This window comes from Tamandua tetradactyla, chromosome 7, assembly GCF_023851605.1.
Source record: "Tamandua tetradactyla isolate mTamTet1 chromosome 7, mTamTet1.pri, whole genome shotgun sequence".
Lineage (NCBI taxonomy): Eukaryota > Metazoa > Chordata > Mammalia > Pilosa > Myrmecophagidae > Tamandua > Tamandua tetradactyla.
The window spans coordinates 24,661,003-24,674,334 of record NC_135333.1 but is presented as its reverse complement, the minus strand read 5'-3'; the positions used below and the strand labels follow the sequence as shown (position 1 = coordinate 24,674,334).

At 42.6% G+C, this 13,332-nt stretch overlaps 1 protein-coding gene across 1 annotated transcript in view; it reads left to right on the top strand.

The window, feature by feature from the left end:
* SYN3 (synapsin III) overlaps positions 1-13,332 on the top strand; it is a 437,285-nt gene that overhangs the window by 347,143 nt on the left and 76,810 nt on the right. The gene's annotated exons all lie outside the window — the stretch shown is intronic.

The window sequence follows — 13,332 nt, the reverse complement described above, 5'->3', positions numbered from 1 at the left end:
TCACAGCGTTCTCTCCACACAGAGCCTTGCACGCCTTGTAGACTAAGAGAACAGCATGTGCACCTGGTGGCAGTTGTCACCTGTTTAGGATGAGGCAGGGCTGGGGAGGATTCTTGGTCCTAACGCTGATTGGTTCCATGATTCTGCACCGTCCCCCCTCCCCCCCCGTTTCCCCATCGAAGATCTCAAAGGGTTGTCTTGAGGCTCAAATGATATAAATGCATGCCAGCTAACGGGCGCAGGGTCTCTTTTGAGGGGGTGTGATAGCTGCATAACTCTGTGAATATATTAAAAACCACTAATTTATACACTTTAAAAAGGTGAATATGAGAGTATATGAATTATATTTCAATAAAGCTGTTTTTTTTAAAAAGTGAGACACCAACACTCTACCTACAGTTAGGTCAGATTTCACTGTATTAAACAATAGGAAATTTTGCAAGATGTATAGAATAAAAAACCAAGTAAGTTGTGATCATCAGACTTGGAATAAATTTCTGCACAGGAAAATGAATGCGTACTGTCCTTTTGGCTGTAGGGGCTCAATCCATCATATCAGTTTATGAAATTATTTAACTTGATAAATAATTTCTAGGGAGATTTTTACAATAAATAGCACAAAAAAGAAGACTTGAAAAAAAAAAAAAAGACGATAACGACATCACATGGTAACTCTGTTTTTTACCTGGATTGATTTTAAGTGAATGTTAGCTTGAATTATCCCCAAAGAATTTTCTACTGGGATCCAGATATATGTGACATGTATTTTACACATAAATGCAAATATTCACAATAACTTTAATTGCAGCTGTACTTATTCCCATTTAGAGACAAACTAACTGAGACCCAAAAGGCTAAACTTTGCCCAAGTTTCCTCTGGTAGGAAGCATTTAGATACAAGCCCGTTGGGCTTGAAAGTCTGTTTCCTCTGCCACCTCGTTCTATGTCACTTCACAAATAGAGTTTCCCTGAACCAGAGCCAATAGCTCCCATTGTTTATGGCCCTAAGCAAGCAGAATTTGTTCTATGAAATACCAACCAGAATATCTTTAAACAAATTTTACATTTACCTTGAATTTTAAAGCACTACATGTGTAACCATGAATTAAAGCCACAACCACACACAAAAATGTAGATACTGAAGTAGTACAATTACTATTTAGCTATTTTCTGAAATAACTAAGAAAGGAACAGAAATTTCCCATACGCAGGGTCATCTGACTTGCAAAAGGGCCTTTTCCCCACACAGAGATGGAGATGGAACAAGACTGTCAAGGAAAGGAAGTTCTGATGGATAATCTGGGGGATTTGAGGCCCCACCGTGGCTGCATGTATCCGTGGGATTCAGAGCCGTCTTCGGCTCGTAGGATCTTCAGATATTCCCCAGAAGCACAGACTCTTTGGGGCCGTCGTCTGGCTCCGGAGCATCACCCAGGGGCATCCTGTGGGAGGCTGGCCAGCAGCCCAAGCCTCTCCTAAGCCATCAGTGTCACAGGGGCGAAAACATGAAACGCATATTTGTAGACAAATACTGCCATCCTATCAGTTTGTTTATTTTTTGGCTGTTCCGTTTCACAGGGAAACAGGAAATCTAAGAGAAAGGAATGTTATGGGGTTTTGTGTTGTTTTTTTTTCAGTAGGGCAGGTCTAGTTTAATTTTTCTAAACATGCTACCAGTATTTTTCCAAGACACACTAAAAGTAGAAGGGGGCGATGAACGATGAACAGGGTACAGAGATGGGATTGTGAGGTCAGAGAGCCGCAAACCTCACTCAGCAAACATCCAACTGTCCCTCATGGGCACTGGCCTGGGTCTAGGGCAGGTAAAAGAATGAAGAACGCAGGCATGAGTTCTATCCTGGGCATGTGGGGAGGCTGTGGGACTATCCACTGAGGGTGGGACGCAGGAAGAAGAGAGGGCACTTTCCGTGGGAAGTTCGAGAGATTGTTTGAAAATGTTGAGTTGCACCTGAGGACCAGGTTCAGGAGGCAGGTCTCTAAGTCAGGAGAGGACCCAAGGTTCATTGATGAGGGACAGCTGATGCAAACCTCTGTGCAGCTTCTCACAGGGCTTGCAATCCAGTGAGGGAGACAGATGTCCATCAAGCAGTCACACAGATCTAGAATGACACAAGTGCCAGAAAGGAGAGAAAGAGGTGAGCAGGCCATGACCTAGGCAGGGAGGTCGGGGCTGGCTTCATGGAGAAGGGACATTTGGGCTGTGCTCTGAAGCATGGGTAGGAGTTGAAGAGAAAGGAGAGCAACACATGCAAAAGCTCCATGGCCAGGCAGAACTGGGTCAAGCCCAGGATCATGAAGACAGTCACTGAGGCTGGGACAGAGAAGCTGATGCAGGACTGAGGACCAGATGGCATCAGGGAAGTAGGCGGGGGCCAGATGGCACAGAGCCCTGCCAGCTATGGGCAGGAATTTTATCTTGATATGTGTTATCTTTACACGTTCCAGTCATCCAGGTGATATTTCACAGGTTCATATTGGAAAAGACTTTCAAAGGTCATCTTGCCCATTCTCCTGCTTCCAGCCAGGACCAAATATAAACCAGGGCTTGTGTGTCTTTATGTGTACTGTTTAAAATTCCAAGCGGTCCTATCAGATCCTGCATACCAGCATTTATTAAGCAGCTGCTGGGATGCTTCTTTACTCTCTTTCAAAAGAACCTTTATAAAACGCCTGTAACAAACCCCATTCCCTGGCTGCCCCATTTCTGTCAAATCATGCTCCTTGCACACAAATTGGGTGTTCAGCTTCCTTCCCCCTCCCCTCTCCTCCCTGCTTCAAGAGCCCTGACAGTTAGCGTTGATGTCCTTCTCCACACCCTGTCCCCTCACTGCTGAGATCCTGGATGTAAAAAGGATGGGAACCTGTATATAGTGATGCCCCACTAGGTGCTGGGCACTGTGTTCCCCTTGATTCCATGTCCCCCTCCACTGGCAGTGATCATTTAGTGACCAGCTGCTCCAGGACCAACATCTACGATCTCAATTCCTCCTGCCAATCTGGTGAGATTCAAGTGACTTCCTATTTCGCGGGTAAGGAAAATGAGGCACAGAGTGATGAGTGACCTGCCCAAGGGCTCACAGCTGTAAATATCAGAGCTGCGATATGGACACAAGTCCTTCTAACTCCAGAGCTGATATTGCTCCCACCAACGTGATTTCAGAGCCAGTCTTGCTTCAACTGTGACCTGTTGCACGATTATCATGAGGCAGCACCAAGGTGGCAAGCAGGGCCGGCTCTTGGGTGAACCCCAACACCTTCACATTCCAGCTGAGGCATCTTTAGCTAGAAACTTCACCTCTTGTTGCTGTCCCTTCCTTGTATATAAAATAGGAATAAAAATAGGAACTACTTCTTTGAAGTGTCAAGGGATTAAGTGAAGCAAAAGATATGCACTGCACAGTGCCTGTACACAGTAAATGCTCAATAAATGGGAGGGGAATCCTGAAACCTGCCTTGTTTGCGTCTACCTCTCTGTCCTTAAGCTCTCAATAGCTGCCCAATGCCCACGGAATACACTCCAAACTCCTACCTCTATTGTCGGGGGTCCCCCACTAGCTTCTCACTCCCCATTTGTCTGCCCTAATTCCCACTGCTTCCCCAACAAATCATACGCTTGAATCAACATTATCAATACTTTGTGCCTCAAATTCTTTCTTATATCTCCTATCTGTCTAACATCCATTCACCAAATATACTATATAGGGAGTGTCTACTATGTGATGGGTGGTGGTAGACTATCCAACAAAGGCCCTATCCTTGAGCACCTACAGGGGAGCAGGGAAAGGGACAATAAAGAAATAAATATATGACTACAAATGGTGGCTAGTACTATGAAGGAAGAGTTCAAGGTATGAAGAGAGAAGATAATAGTAAGGACAAGATGGCCAAGGGAGAGTTCTCTGGGGACAAAGCATTTCAACTGAGACATAAAGTATGAGAAAGAATTGGTCTAGCAAAGAGTGTTAGAGTCTTCCTAACAGTATGAACAGTATGTGCAAAGGCCCTGTGAATGGAGGGAACATAGATCATATAAAGAACTGAAGGCCAGTGGGCTGGGACACAACTGGTGGACAGAATGTGAAGGAAGGAGAAACACAAGATGAAAATGAAGAGGTGGGCAGGGGCTAGATCAGGTGGGACAGTGTAGGCTAGAATGGAGGCTCAGCTCCTCTTTGAAATCTTCCCAGCCTTCTTTAGTCCTTGACTTCTTCCTCCAGACTCTTCCAGTCCTTGTTTCTCCATCACCTAGCCAGGACCAGACACTGTACTTATTTAAATCTCCAGTGAGTCAAGAATGTAGAGAGAACCACTTCCTCCAATGAGAAGCTACACTGGATGACTCCAACATTATGGTTCTCGAAATTCCATGACATAAAGATGATATTGGTCTGGCTTTGATTGGGACTTATGCTGTTCTGACTCCAAACCGTCCAAAATGAACAGCCCAGAATAAGCACTGGGCTGTCTCCACTTATTTTACTTTCTTGGGATACTTTTGAATAGGGCCCTTATCAGGGTGAGGATCTCTGGCTTCAAAAATTTATTTGCCTCTTGTAACCGGACATCATGCCTCTCACGCCATTGGGTAGTGCTGAACTCCACAGCACCCGGGGCATGTGAGCGGGACAAGGCACCCGTGAGAGACTGGTGCAGGCCTAGCCATACCCAGGGGAACTAAATAAAGCTATTGTTGGGAAGGGAAGAGAGAAAATAGCCGACAAGATGTTTTTTGTCCTCTGTGACCTGTCTGTGCTCAGGGAGGGGCTGGCGTGTTGCAAATGAGTAGAAATGGGAACGGCCTTTGAAACCCACATTGAGCAGCTTGGGAGGGAAAAGGACATAATGGGCAGAAGACATGGGCTGCAGTAGAGCAGCTCTACCATTCCCTAACTGTCTGACTTTGGGCAAACTACTTGCCTCTGATTTCTAGAAAGCCTGCCTGTTACCATCACTGGCCCTAACAAGACATTCCATAAATAAAGTTACGAGCCTGGCAGGTCATATGGTTGACTCACCCAGGAGGGCAATTCCATGTACCCAACCTTCATTTCTCAAGCTCTAACAATTGACATCAGGAACCTTTCAGACTCCCCCAAACTCTGCTGATTCTATCCTTGAAAAGCTTTTGCTCTGACCTCTGGAAATTAAAACTTGAGTTCATAAGGAAATGTGTACAAAGGTGTCTAGGGAAGTCTTGTTTGTAGTAATAGAGAGGAAGAAGAGAGACAGAGAAAGACAGAATATAACACAAATGTCCATTAGAACAAAAACGGCTGGAAAATTGAGGTATGTGTGTGGTCTGGAATATTATGGAGCTCTTGAAGTTATTGGGCTCATTCTGTATCTATTGACATGGGTGGGAGGTGTGATATTAAGTGAAAAGAGCCATTTCTGAAAAAAAATAAATAAACCTAAATAAACCTAAACCATATGTGTATACATATTTCCAAAGATCGAGCATGGCACATATGGGGAAGACTGCACCTCACACACACCAGGCAAGTGAGACTATTTCTCTGGGCTGGAAAAGGGTAGCGGGGAAAGCAGAAAAAGATATCTGTGGCAAAATACTGACACTTGCAGTTTAATGTTGAGTGAAAAGAGAATTTGAAATAATTTTATCTCTAATATTACTGCAAAATATTGAGTTTATTTTTGGACATATAAATGGGAAGCATAAAGTAATGAAGACTAATGCAAACATATACTTGATTAGACAATGAGATTATGAATAATTCTCACCTTGAATTTCTACGGTTATTTTAATATTATTCTTTCGATAAAGTGTCACTTTACAAAAAGAGAGAGAAAAAAGAAAAACTCTCAGAGATGCCCCCTATATTAGTTTGCTAAAACTGCTGGAATACAGTACACCAGAAATGGAACAGCTGTTATAAACGGAACTTATTACATTGCAAGTATACCGTTCTAAGGCTAGAAAAATGCCCAAACCAAGGCATCTAGAAAAAGATACCTTGACTCAAGAAAGGCCAATATCGGTCACACAAGAAGGCACATGGCTTGTGTCTGCTGGTCCCTGTTCCTGGTTCTGTTGCTTCCAGCTTCTGATACCAGTGGTTTCCTCTCTAAGAGTCTGTGGGCCTTCAGTTAGATCCTCTAGGACACAGCTCTGGGTTCTGGCTTGTTTGGCATCTCATGGGAAGGCACATGGTGATGTCTGCTGGGTTATGCACATATCTAAGCATCTGCTCTCTCTGTCGGCACTCCAAGCATCTCCAAACAACTATGTCTCTGTCAGTTCTGAAACAACTGTTTTCCAAGCATCTGCATCTGAGGTTTCTCCAAAATGTTTCCTCTTTTAAAGGACCCTAGCAAGCAAATCAAGACTCACCTTGAATGGGTGGAGTCACATCTCCATCTAATCAAAAGGTTACACCCACATCTGGGTGTGTCACATCTCCATGGAAACAGCCCTATCAAAGTTTTCCCTAACAATAGGTCTGGCCCCACAAGACTGGATCAGGATTAAAACATGGCTCTTCTGGGGCACATAATAATTTCAAACCAACACATTCCCACTTTCCTCACCATCCCAGTTCCTGACCAGGAGAAACCAGTGGTTCCTGTTGTAATCAATTCTAACACAGTCTCCACCCCTTCAGACTCTCTTGGTACGATTCTTTCTGCCCACAGCTGGCAGGTTACTTTCCTATTATGGAACTATTCCACTTTCCCACAGCCCATCTGAGCAACCCAAGCTCTTCCTTTTGACTTTCCACCCCCGATAATCTGGCCTGAGATGGCCTCTTCCTTCTCCCCAACACCAGCCCAGAATTTTGCTTGCTGACACTTGATTCAAAAAAAAGAATGCTGTTTTCAACAAGTTTGAATGCTGTATTCAAAAATATCAAAGGAAACTTTCCTTTAATATCAGATAAAATCATTGATTGCAACATATTTTCTTTGAAATATCTGATTTAATAATCCCCAAATTTTTCTAGATTGGCTTTTTTGTCCAATAAATCCAGATTCAGCTTTCACTCCCACTACTTCTGATAATTAATATATCCCTCAGATTTTATTTAAAAAATTTAGAGAAGGGGGCGGGCCACGGTGGCTCAGAAGGTAAGAGTGCTTGCCTGCCATGCCCGAGGACCCAGGTTCGATTCCCGGTGCCTGCCCATGTAAAAATAAATAAATAAATAAATAAAAATTTAGAGAAGGGCATTCAGTTCAAATATATAATTCCATTTAGCAATGGTATCCAAAACAGCTTTATTATAGATATATCATATTAAGGGTCACAAAATAAATCCTTCCCTTCTACAGATTTGTGTTCATTTGGGCTCACAAGAAATCTAAACACTCACCACAGGAAGCCCATAATACTCAGATCCCTTGAGGTGCTGTGCCTCCCTTCTACCCACCCACAACCTGCTCATCTCTCAGAGTTCTTCTCAGAGATTTCCTTTCCTAGGAAGACTTACTTTCTCATGACTCCAGCTACACTAGACTTGCCTGCACATTGCCTTGCTCTTCTCTTTCATTGCCCAGCCCATCTCCAACCAGATGACAGGCACTTTGAGTGCAGAAACTTTGTCTCTATCTTCTATGTCTCCTGCACAGCATAAAACCAGAGCTAGCCATATTGTTGTCATTCCATTTCAATTAGTACCCATTGAATTGATTTGACTTGATATTTTTTGATTGATATGACTAGGGGAAAGTATTTATTGCACCCCACATAAGTATATGATGCCCAGGGAAGTGTGATTTGAGAGAGCACATGCTTAACTGAGAGTCAAAACACAAGAGTTTCATTCCTCTGCCCCATAATGTCAACACCCCTTTTCAGCATGAAGTTAGAACAAGAATAGTCATTGCCCAGGTATCCCTGAAGATTGAGAGAATTATCAAATGAGAGGGAGGAGATGTAACTAAGAAATTAGGATTTAACAACTGATTATGATACTGACTCAATACACATATCTTTGTTTTTAGTTTCTAGTGTGTTAAAATAACTGGAATGAAATACCTGAAATTGTTTAACTGTAATCCACTAGCCTTGATCTTTGATAATGATTGCATAATTATACAGCTTTCATCATGTGACCATGTGATTATAAAAACCTCATAACTGATGCCCCCTTTGCCCAGTGTATGGGTAGATGAGTACAAAATGAAGACATGCATGAAAAAAAACATACATGAGCATGATTCTGGTTCTGCTATGGGTTGGCATGAAAAATAAATCACTTTTCACTTTGAATTCAGTTGCTATGAGGACACACACATTCATTTTCTATCCCCAACAAAGGAACACAAACATAGTGTTTAAAAGAGCACTGCTTTGATATTGCACAGTTCTGTAGGTCAGAAGTCTGAGAAGGCAAGCAGGGTCTCATCAGGCTGAAATCAAGACATCAGTGGGCTGTGTTCTCCTCTGGAGCTCTCTTCCAAGCTCATTCCTGTTATTGACAGAATTCTCCTCTTTGGGGCTGTAGATCTGAGGTCCCCATTTCTTTGCTGGCTGTCAGCCCCTGGAGACTGTCTGCATTCCCTCTTGCATGGCCCCCTCCATCTTCAGAGCAGCAGCACTGTGTCCAGTACTTCTGTGCTCTGACTCTCTGACTTCCTCTTCTGCCACTAGCCAAGGAATGTTTTCTGCTTTAAAGGGCTCAGGTGATTCCATTAAGCACACCCAGATAATCCCCCTACCTTAAGGTCAACTGTGCTATACAACATAATACAGTTATGGAAGTGATATCTCATTACATTCACAGGCTCCAGAGGATTACAGCAGGATATTTTGGGGGCCATTCCTAAAAATTCTGCCTACCACAACATGCATAGCATGCATATCAGGCAAGATTATTGCTAAGGTACTCTCAGATGAAAATTGCCAACTTCTTAATTGCCTCTGAGTAACTCTTGTATGGTCCCCTGATTTTCTATTGTTGGATTTCATTTCACTGCCTCCCCTATGATCAGATTCCAGCCAAGCTAGAGCCACTCTTCCTCCTCATTCATTCAGCCTTCCTTTGTCTCTCTCCTGAAATCCAGAATTAGCTTCCTCTTTCCACTTCTACTTTACCTTTGGACTTTAAACTACCACTAGGTGTTAAGCAGTTTTGCTTTCTTTCATTCATTTATTTTTCTCCTAACAATCCTGCTGGCTGGTCACTAGTATCTCCATTGCAGATTAGAAAACTGAGGCTCATCGTGGTTGAATATCTAGCCCAAAATTAAACAAAAAATATGTGCTGCTTTGAAGCTGTTGTATACCCCAGAAAAGCCATGTTCTTTAATCCTCATTCAGTATTGCTGGGTGGGATCTTTTTTATTGTTTACATGGAGATGTGATCCACCCAATTGTGAGTGGTACCTTTTGATTAGGTGGTTTCCATGGAGATGTAGCCGCTTATTCAAGGTGGGGTTGCCTATTGAAGTCCTTTAAGAGGGAAACATTTTGTAAAAAGCTTTAGAGCCCACAGTGCTGACAGAGCCCACACAACCAGAGACCACTGGAGATGCAGAAGGAAAACACCCCTAGGGAAGCCTTATGAAATGAGAATAGAAAGCTAACTGACATTGCCATGTGCCTCCCCAGCTCAGACATGTGTCCAGAAGTCAAAGATTCCAGCAGATGCCAGCCAGCTGCCTTCTCAAACTGACTGAAGTGTTCCAAATGGTATCAACCTTTCTTGAGTGAGGGAAACCTCTCCTTGGTGCCTTAATTTGGACATTTTCAGGATCTTAGAATTATGAATGTGCAACTTAAACTCCCTTTTTAAAATATGTTCTGTTTCTGGTATATTGCATTCCTGCAGCTTTAACAAACTAAAGCAGAGTAAGTGCCAGGGTCTCTGACACACCAGCATCCATGCCCTTTCCATAACCTGTCAGTGTGGGGGGAAGGATCAGGCTAGGAGTGGTAGAGGGGAGGAGAAGGCACACCAATTTCCTCCCACCTCAAGCTCCTACTTAAAATGGGGTGAAGATAGGGCGGGCCACAGTGTGTCAGCAGGCGGAGTTTTTGCCTGCCGTGCTGGAGACCCGCGTTCAATTCCTGGTGCCTGCCCATGCAAAAAAAAATGAGGTGAAGATGAAGCCCCAGTAGTAACATAGGGAGTCCTTGGACTACTGGAGGTACCTCAGTGTATGATAGATGGCGGGTATGAGGGTCCTGCTGGTGGGTAAAAGCCACTTGGGAAAAACACACCCATTGATTCTACTTCACATTCCTCAGATTGGTAAAATTTAAAAGTTTTTCAAACCCACATGGTGGGAACCTATTCCTGCCAGTGAAAGCATACATTGATGTAACTACTTTGGAGAGCAATTTGGCATTAACTAGCTAGTAAAGCTGAAGACAAGCATTCCCCAGACCCAGCAGTTCCACTCCTGTGTACATGCCCTAGAGAAACTCCCCAATATAGGCAGAGGAGGTCATGGTCAAGAATGTATCATTTATAGTTGGAAAAAATACAAACCAACAGAAAATAGATCAATTGAGATGAGTTCATGGAAAAGGAACACTACGCACCAGTAAAAATGAACCAGTGATATACATATTAATAGAAGTGAATCTCACAATTATAATGTGCAAAGAAAAATTGTAGAAGATAGATTTCATATGGTACCAATTATGTAAAATTTAAGAATGTGTAACATCATGCATTGTTTAAGGAATCATATATAATAGTAAAACTATGAATAAATGCAAGGGAATAATAAACTCAGATTTCAGATAATGGCTACCTTCACACAGGAGAGAAGGGATTATGATAAGTATATCAGGGGCTCCCACTATAGACAATGGTTTGTTTCTTAATCTAAATGATGTCCACAATATTACTCTTTAAGTCATTTTTCATACGTGAAGTATTTCATAATAATTATTAAACTAATGAATAACCACTGGTGACATTCTCATCACCTAACATTTACAGAGAAGAGCAAGAAGCAAAATTTGATGTCTGGTATACTACCAGTTTTGTTAAGAGAGAACAACTCAAAAGAAAAAACAAATTTAGATTAAAAATTTTTAAAAGACCAGCAAGTAATACATCAGAACTGTTATAATTCTGAGGATGATTTTTATTGTTTTCTTTATACTTAACACTTTATAATATTTTCCAAACATTTTATGGTGAGTATATATTGCTTCCACAATCAAAATCAAATATTGTTTTTTTTTTCTTTTAAGATATATTTCCTCACCCTGGAAACCAGGGTATGGTAAATTTTAGCCTAAAATCAGGGGGTGGGGGGATTTATTTAAGCTTCTACTGCAGGCAACCTTTGTACTACAACTTGGAGGAAACTGTTAAAGTAAATATCCCATATCAAGCTTAGAGTCTGACAAAGCCAAGTTCAATCCTGGCTCCAACACTTACCAGGGAGCTAACTTGAGTCTCAATTTTCTTATCTGTAAAATGGTAATTAAAATATCTACCCTGCTTCCTCCATGGGCCATTGCAAGCGTAAAATGAGATAAGATCCATAGGAGTGCTTTGTAATCCATGGCAGATATTCCTACAGCAGCTACTACACATCAAGCAAGGTGCTAAGCACCATGAGGGAAGAGCTGCGGCTCCTGCTTTCTGGGAGCTCATAGTGTGAGAAGACGGACAACACTGTCAGTAGAACAATCCAAGACAGAGTGATAGGCACAAGAACAGACAACTGTGTGGTTATGGAGAATAGGACTTGATTAACCCTGGCTGGGGACGCGTTTTGGTTTGCTAAAGCTGCCAGAATGCAATATACCAGAGATGGGTTGGCCTTTTTTAATGGGAATTTATCAGTTGACAAATTTACAGTTCTAAGGCCGTGAAAATATCCAAATTAAGGCATCAAGAGGAAGATACCTTCTCTGAGGAAATGCTGCTGGCATCCGGCGATGGCTGCTGGAACTTCTCTCGTGGTTCTGATTTCAATGACTGTCTCCAAATGTCTCTGAGTGTTTCTATCTCAGCTTCTCTGGGTTTTATCTGTCTTTTGCCTCTCACAAAGGACTATAGGAAAGCATTAGACATATCTTGAATTGAGCGGTCCACATCTCCATGGAAACAACTTAAGCAAAAAGGTACCACCCACAGTAGGTCTGCACTCACAGGAACGGATTAAAAGAACACAGGCTTTTCTGGTGTACATGACAGATTCAAACCAGCACAGGCTGGCCCAAGTGGAAGGGAGTGGCATTATGACTAAAACAGGAGGGATAAATTTTGCCATCAAGCAACTCAAAACACACTTCTAGAAACCAAGCAAACACATCTCAAACACCACATGAACGATACAAAGGAGGCGAAGCGCAGCCGAAAGATCTTTAGGAAGCAACTAATCTAGGTTTGAATCCTGGTTCTCTCATTTCCCTGCTAAATGGCCGTGGACATGGGCAAGCACACAATCTTTCAATTCCTGCTTTTTCATTTGTATCAGAGGGAGAAAAGTGCATACTTCATGGGTCTTGCGGAGAGAATTGATTGAACCACGGATTGAGCATTGAGCACCTTCTCTGGGTCAGGAAGTTCTAGGAGCTGGGGATAAAAAGGGACTCAAACAGATAAGGTCCCAGCCCCCAGAAAGTTTAACTCTCTGCATTAGTTTCCCAGGGCTGCTATAAGAAAGTTCCACATGCTGGGTGGCTTCACACAACAGAAATGTGTGCCCTCATGTCCAATCAAGGTGTTGACAGGGTTGGTTTCTTCTGGAGGATCTGAGGGAGAAATTGTTCAATGCCCTCTTCCTAGCTTCTGGTGGTTGCTGGCTATTCTTGTCATTTCTTGGCTGATAGCTGCATCCCTCTATAAAGGAGATAACACAGATCAGTCCTACAGGGTGCAGCCAATAAATGCTTGTGCCAGTGGACACATTACTAATACCAAGAAACCCCACAGGGTGGTCTGCAAAGGGCTTGGGGAGGTAGAGAGGGTTCTCAGATATTTCAAGGACTGGTATGGGACATAGCGTAAGGAGAGGAATAATTGAGTGCAAACAATGTATCCCTTGTAATAATGCATTTAGTCCTCACAGCAACTGTATGGGTGGATACTGTTATCATTCCCATTTTACAGATGAGGAAACTGAGGCACGAATCAATGTAGCAGCTTATCCGAAGTTGCAAAAGTCATAAAACCAGGATTTGGAGTCACTCCATTTGCTCCATTCTACTGTCTCTCCAGATTGGTGAATAACCTTAGTTTTAAAAGCTCAGAGCTTTCTTTGGAAGCTGGAAGCTCTGATATTTGAGTGTTTAAGCCACAGCAAATGGCTGTCTGTCTGTCTTAGCATGCCTGTGGGGATTCCTGGCAATATCAGAAGAGTGAATTTTTCTACAGAGCA